This window comes from Pezoporus occidentalis, unplaced genomic scaffold, assembly GCF_034315485.1.
Source record: "Pezoporus occidentalis ecotype Australia unplaced genomic scaffold, CSIRO_AGI_Poc_V1 ctg117, whole genome shotgun sequence".
NCBI lineage: Eukaryota > Metazoa > Chordata > Aves > Psittaciformes > Psittacidae > Pezoporus > Pezoporus occidentalis.
This window is the reverse complement of record NW_026912961.1, coordinates 4,833,838-4,840,693: the sequence shown is the minus strand read 5'-3', so window position 1 is coordinate 4,840,693 and position 6,856 is coordinate 4,833,838.

Sequence of the window (6,856 nt, the reverse complement as noted above, 5' to 3'; positions counted from 1 at the left end):
GGCTGAGAGTTTGCTCATACTGCTCTCGGGGTTGGTGCGGAATGCGTGAGTGCTTGCAAGGTGTTTGAACATCCCTTTCACCACATAGTCTGGAGTAATACTATGTGTTTCTGCAGGTGTGAACCAGCACTATTAACTTTATTTTTAAAACAGCATTATTTTCAGGTAATAAATTACAATAGTGCTCCTAGATAAGTGCTGAGTGCTTATCTAGGCTTGCATCCCAGTTTTTACCATGTGACATGTCACCATGTTTGCATCTGCCAAAAGTACACTATTTTGAGATGTCTTTTATGTGACAGAAATATTATGTCATTGTCTGAATAATTTTAAATATGTGGGGATTGGTTTTGGTTTTTGGTTGGTTGGGTTTTGGGTTTGTTTTTTTTTCATAAATGAGGCCCTGCTAAAAATTCTTTACACTGACTGTCAGTTCTGAATCTACTGTTTTTCTTCAAAGGTCATCAGCAGGGTTTAATCTTAAAGACCTAATACCATTTGAATAAATAAGAAGTAGAACTGTAATATGTCTGTCCTTAGAATGAATCCTGGAATTACCTGAGCTAAGGTTAAAAAATATTTGTATAATGAGAGGTTGATTATAAAAACCATGATGGTATTTGAAAGTCAAGCAGCAAAAGCCAACAAAGTAGAACTTCTTCAGGTGAGGCTTCGTAGGATTTTCTGTGCTGCATAGGTTGTTAGGAGCACTTTGAAGCTACAGAAATGAAAACAGACACAGACACAGCTAATTGAGAAGGAAATTAAATGTGGGCCTTCAGCCACTGACTGTGCATAACATGAAATACAAATATTGCCAGCATGGGAGCATGAAGTATTTCACCTTATTTACTTAAATTGGAGATTGGAGAAATTGTGAAGTCTCTGGTAAGTGGTGCAGCAGACAGGCTGAGCTTCCTTTCTGTGTTCCCCTGCATGCCACTTTCCATCCTCCTGTTTATTACCATTCTTGTTAAAACTTTATATTCCAGTTTCTATATTACAAACTTTTCAGCATTTCAGTGGATAAACCCGAGTCTGATTTCTCCTTTAGCAGTACAGATATAAATCTCACAGATTATCTGGCTTCACAGGGGACATTTTCATTCCCCTCACCTCCGGGTTTTAATGGTTGGGATCCACACTGGGAGGACAAGCAGAACCCATCTGAGTCCCAAGAGCCTGTAGTTCCTTGCAGGCCGGAGGGGTAGTTCTGGTAACACAGCGGAGACTGGCAGCATCTGATAGCAGGGCTTGTATAGTGATTTAAATTAATGTTCAGTGTGGGAGCATAATGATGGTAGCAATCCTGGCCTGCAGAGCATTGTACCTGTCAGTTAATCAGAGTAAGCCCAGGCCTGAGCTGTGTTGCACTGTTCTGCTTGCCCAGCGTGGATTTCAGGGATATCCCTGAGACACAGCATAAATCCAGCTGGATAGTTGTTAAGAGCGGAGCAGGCAGCCCTGCTTGGTACTGGTGGTGGGTGACACCACTTGTGTGTGTCCTTGCCTTTGTCTAGAAGTGCAGCAGTGTGTTCCCATGTGAACATCCTTTCAGCACAGTAGAATGAAGCTGTTCTTTTCTAAGAAAATCCTGTAATAGCTCAAACAACAAAAATGGGGTAACCCTTGCATTGATGTGGTCTACACGACATTTTGTGCCCTGATACACCTGTTTTATGCTGCATAACTTGGGGTTCCCACCATCTGAAGGGATACAAAATTAGCTATACTATCCTCTTTCCTCATAACATTATCTCTAATAAAATGTATTTTAAATGAGACTTTTGAGTCTGAGTGCATTTCTTACTGGAATGATAACGAACCAACACCTCCCAGTGCAAAACACATATGCATTGGAGTTTTGGGTTTGGTTCTGTCAGTAAGGCAAGACTAATGTCCTACTATTAAGTGAGAAGGTCACTGAGCCAAAAGAGCATCTCTTTCAGACAGTTTAAATTTTAATTACAGTTTGCAAATTAACAACCTTCTTTCATAAAAGAGTTTTAGAACTCTAAGCACCAGTTTTTACCGAGAACCTGCTTTACATCTGAAGGTCTGCATTGTACAACTGGAGTTTTTAATTTAAACCATAGTACTAATAATTTGCAAGGTTCTTCAGTACTGCTTTTTTGACAGCTGCTTCCGCTGAGTGATGTATAATCATACCCCATACTTGCACAGTTTACCAAACTGCAGAGCCAGGAAAATAAGGCCAAATAAGGTGGCACATAAAATGCCCAGGTTGTGGATGTACATCCTGGCAGATTTTTGTGGCTTTCAGCAAGGTGACAACCACTGAACATTGATTTCAATGAAGTATGACTGTGGGTTGTCAGTTTTATGTAATAGTCTTAATTCATTAGGGGCACTGTTAGATATTGATGCACTTAATGTATAAGAATAAGGTGTATATATATTTAGCAAAAAAATTATGTATAAAAGGACATTATCCATGAATCCACATGCTGACTTCTTTCTGAGTGGAGGCAGCAGCAGTTCTTAGGAAACCAAAGAATTTTTACAGTATGCTAATTGGAAAATGCTTCTCAGACAGTGCAAAACAAGTAACTGCAGCACATATGGGAAGGGAGCTGTGGTTCATTTATAAAGAGCTTGACTGCTGCTGTAAATGCTAATGCAAACTACTTCTGTTTCTGTAAAAGTCCGTAGAAGGACAGGCTTTTTCCTACTCCATTACACTGGTTTTCAATACCCTTATTTTCCCTGCCGCTGACCACCTGGCATGACTGCTCTCCTGAAAGCCTCCCCTCCCTTGAAAGCTAGAATCCATTTTAGATGTTTGTATTCCAGCTCAGCCAGGTAACATATGCATGTTTTATGCTAATTCCTGTGCTTTCACAGCGGAATTTTCCACCACTGGGTGATTTTACCAGTGAGCAAATTAAGGTGGGACAAGAATGTGTCTCTGAATCCTAAGTAACTGGCTAATGAGCTTGAGCCTTCCCTATACCACCCTGTCACTTCTGATGCATGTGTGTGTAGGGGGAACAGGGGAAGGATGTAAGAATGACACTCAGGTACAATTTTTTTCCACTTCAAGTCCATCTTTTATGCGTCTCCTTATGATAAGCATCCACTTATCTACTGATGCATCTCCTTATAATCTTCACCGTGCTGCAGTCTGCATGTACGCTGTCTTTCTTCCCTGTTTCACTCTATACGAGTCTTCCATGGCTTCTTTGAATTTCCCCACTGAGCGAGGAGATGTGTATGCTGCTCCTTCTCCAGAACGGCATCTTCAGGCGAGACCAAGCAAGTTTAGGAGAGGTGCTGTGGCAGCAGTGCGAAGAGTGAGAGTATGACAGACAGCACTGAGTAGTGTGCTCTCCTGGTTTAGGATTACACAGTCTGGGACTAAGAGGGCAGTGTCTCACCCACTAATAAATTCCCATTGCTCTAACTGGTGGCTTTTCTGCAGGGTGAGAGCTGCAGGAGGAGTGGTGGCGGTTTGGAAGAGTGGTGTTGATGGATACTTTTTCATTAGTTCTGAAGGCTGACTGGATGGGAAATGAGACCACGTTTGCAGTTTTGAACAGGCATGAGAAGTACGCATCATAATGTATGATAGCTCATAAACCTGGTATTTAAAAAAAAAAAAAAAGACTGATGGGAGACTGGTTCTGATAAAAGAGATTTGCATAAATCTCTTTTCCTAGACAGATAAGAAGCACTTCAGGAAATGAAAATGATTCTTCTGTTGCTAAGGCTGCAGTGTCACTGGAGCTGTAGCGATTACAGTTAGCCACTACACCCCTTGTAGCTCCTAAACACATTGCATGTTTTAAACTTGTTGAAATAGCATTGTGTGCTAAGTGTACTTTATATTACCTCTTGTTGTCATTCTAAGTATGACTAAGAAAAAGGAACTGGCTATGATACTGTATCTCTCCATGCCTGAAGATAATTAAAGACTCACTACATTGTTTGTGTATATGGGGGACTCATTTTTTTTGACTTGCCATGTGATTGTTGTAATATTGGTAGAGAAACTTGTAGCTTGGAAAACTACTCAGTCTGTGAGAGCACTGTTTTGCAGTACATTTCCTGCCAATCTAGAAAGTATTTCATTTCTTCTGGATTGGTGTGCCGCAGTCAGGGGGTTGTGGGGTTGTGTGTAAATTTGTGGCAGTCAGGGTGTGGTATCAGGTGTAGTGGTTGAAGGGGCTGGGCCATGGTGGACAAAACACAAGTCTTTAACAATATATAATCCTTGGTGTTAGGAAGGACCTGCCTGTCTAGTCCACAGCCAGCAACACTGTCAAGTTACTGGTGCAGATCACAGCCTGGCTACAGAAACTAGCCTGCTTGGTGTTCAGGCCAGTCTCCAAGAAATAGGGATTTGCAGTACTATTTGCACACTGATCCAGTTACAAAATTTGCAGGCGTGTTACAGGAGGTACATTGAGAACAGATAGGCCCCTACCCTGACATGAAGTGCCTCAGTGTGTACGCTATAGAATCATAAAATAGTTTGTGCTGGAAGGGACCTTCAAAGGTCAAATAGTCCAACCCCCCTGCAATGAGCAGGGACATCTTCCACTAGATCAGGTTGCCCAGAGCCACATCCAGCCCAGCCTTGAATGTCTCCAGGGATGGGGCATCCACCACCTCTTGGGGCAACTTGTGCCAGTGTTTTACCACCCTCATTGTAAAGAATTTTTCCTCACATCCAGCCTGAATCTCCCCTCTTTTAGTTTAAAACCATCACCCCTCATCCTATTGCAGCAGGCTCTACTGCAAAAGTCTCTCCCTATCTTTTTACAGGCCCTTTTTAAGAACTGAAAGTCTGCAATAAGGTCTCCTTGCAGTCTTCTCTTCTCCAGACTGAACAACCCCAACTGTCTCAGCCTTTCCTTACAGGAGAGGTGCTCCATCCCTCTGGATCATTTCTGTGGCCCTTCTATGGACCCTTTCTAGCAAGTCCATATATTTCCTATACTGAGGACCACAGAGCTGGATGCGGAACTGCAAGTAAGGTCTCATGAGAGCAGAGTAGAGGGGCAGGATCACCTCCTTCGACCTGCTATTCATGCTCTTTTTGGTGTAGCCCAGGATACGGTTGATTTTCCGGGCTGTGAGCGCACACTGCTGGCTCATGTTCAATCTGTACCTTTAAGACCTTCTCCTCAGGGGTACTTTCAATCCCTTCATCCCCCAACCAGTATTAATACCGCAGGTTGCTGGGACTCAGGTGCAGAATCCTGCACTTGCCCGTTGAAGTCAGACTGGTTACACATAGTGCACTCTAGGCATAGATCTGGCCATCAGCTGTCTGAAGCAGTCCCATGGGGCAGAGAACAGGTTTTCCAGAGAAGCCTGTGATAACAGAATGGTATTATTCAGAAAAGTTGATGACTGAATATGTAATTTTTTGTGGGGTATTTTTTTGTCTGGTAGAACAGCTGCTGCTGCCGTATTGCTTCTCTTACTGTGAAAAGAGAGCCATAAAGCATGACTCTCTAAAATGCAGGTCATGTTTTGTGCAGATCACTAAGGAAACAGCTTACTTGAGTAATAATATGATTGATAGGTTTTATAAATAATTGTGGCTCTAGTCCTGGAGTAATTACTGGATCAATTAGAAATTAAGAGCTACGGTTAACAGATAATTTATTTAAATGAAATTTTTTTCTTTCCTGTTATTGAAAACATGTACCTGCCTTTTGAAGCACCCTCCAATGGCTGATAACTTTAGCCCATGGTAAGTCCTGTTCCACTGGGATAATGAGCAATTAACTGAACTGTAATCAAGTCTTCCAAAGCTCACGCTGCATCCTGACTTGGGGCCCAGCGACCTGTGCAGACTTTTCTCCCAGTAGGATGGCATAGAGTTTATATGTACAGCATGACAGCAACATAAGAGCTGTCAAGAGGTACTGGAAGTACAATTTGCAAATATGGGTGTGCATGATTTTCCTCTTCCACAACCTAGTTTTGGAAGGGCAATGATTAACTGGGAAAAGGAAGCTAATAGAGAAGGTCTGGAAGAATTCCCACTTAAGATGATGCACGTTAACAAGAAGAGGTGGCATTTTAAATGTGATGGAAAACATGTAACAGAGCTGAGATAAATCCTAGCATAAGGAAGCAGTGTGTTCTTGTGATGTTTTCTTTTGTCTCCAAGATAAAACCCCTCAATTTTTACTCACTATGCTCTTACTTCTCAAAGCAAAATGTACCAATATGCCAGCACTTCAGCAAACACAATACCCCTAATGTGCTTCCTCTACTAGAGAGGCAATATAACACATCAATTCCAGTACAAGGAAAAGCATTTTATTTTATTCAAGTGATCATCTTTAGCTAGCTGAGCCATACTGCATGGTTTCAACTTCAGAACAAGCTTAATTAAAACTCATTTTAAAGCTTTTATAAGCAGCAGGAACATTTAGCCATCCTGTTGAGACCCAGAAGGCTACAACTAGCCTTGCAAATAAAATTTGCGCGGCTGATCCCAGCTTCTGGAAATACTTAAGTGTATTCCACATTAGCAGCACACATATAGAACAGAGCTTAACAACCTATCTGCAGGCAACAGCTTGAGCCAACTGGCATATACATTTGTTTGAATGGCATAAACCAGATTAACTGTATGAATTATAAAAGCTGGACCTAGTATTTGTTAAGGAAAAGTCACACCTTGGTAGCTGACATCACAAGTGGAGATGAGAGTAAATCAACAGCTCTAGTGGCTGCCATGGCAGAAAAAGTAAAGAAATATCAACATTTAAGAGCTCAGGAATTAACAAATGCCATTACTATAAATTTCTGGGATTTCCCTTAGGAACATGAAGCATCAAGTCAATTGTGAACCACTAGCTGGACTAGGACT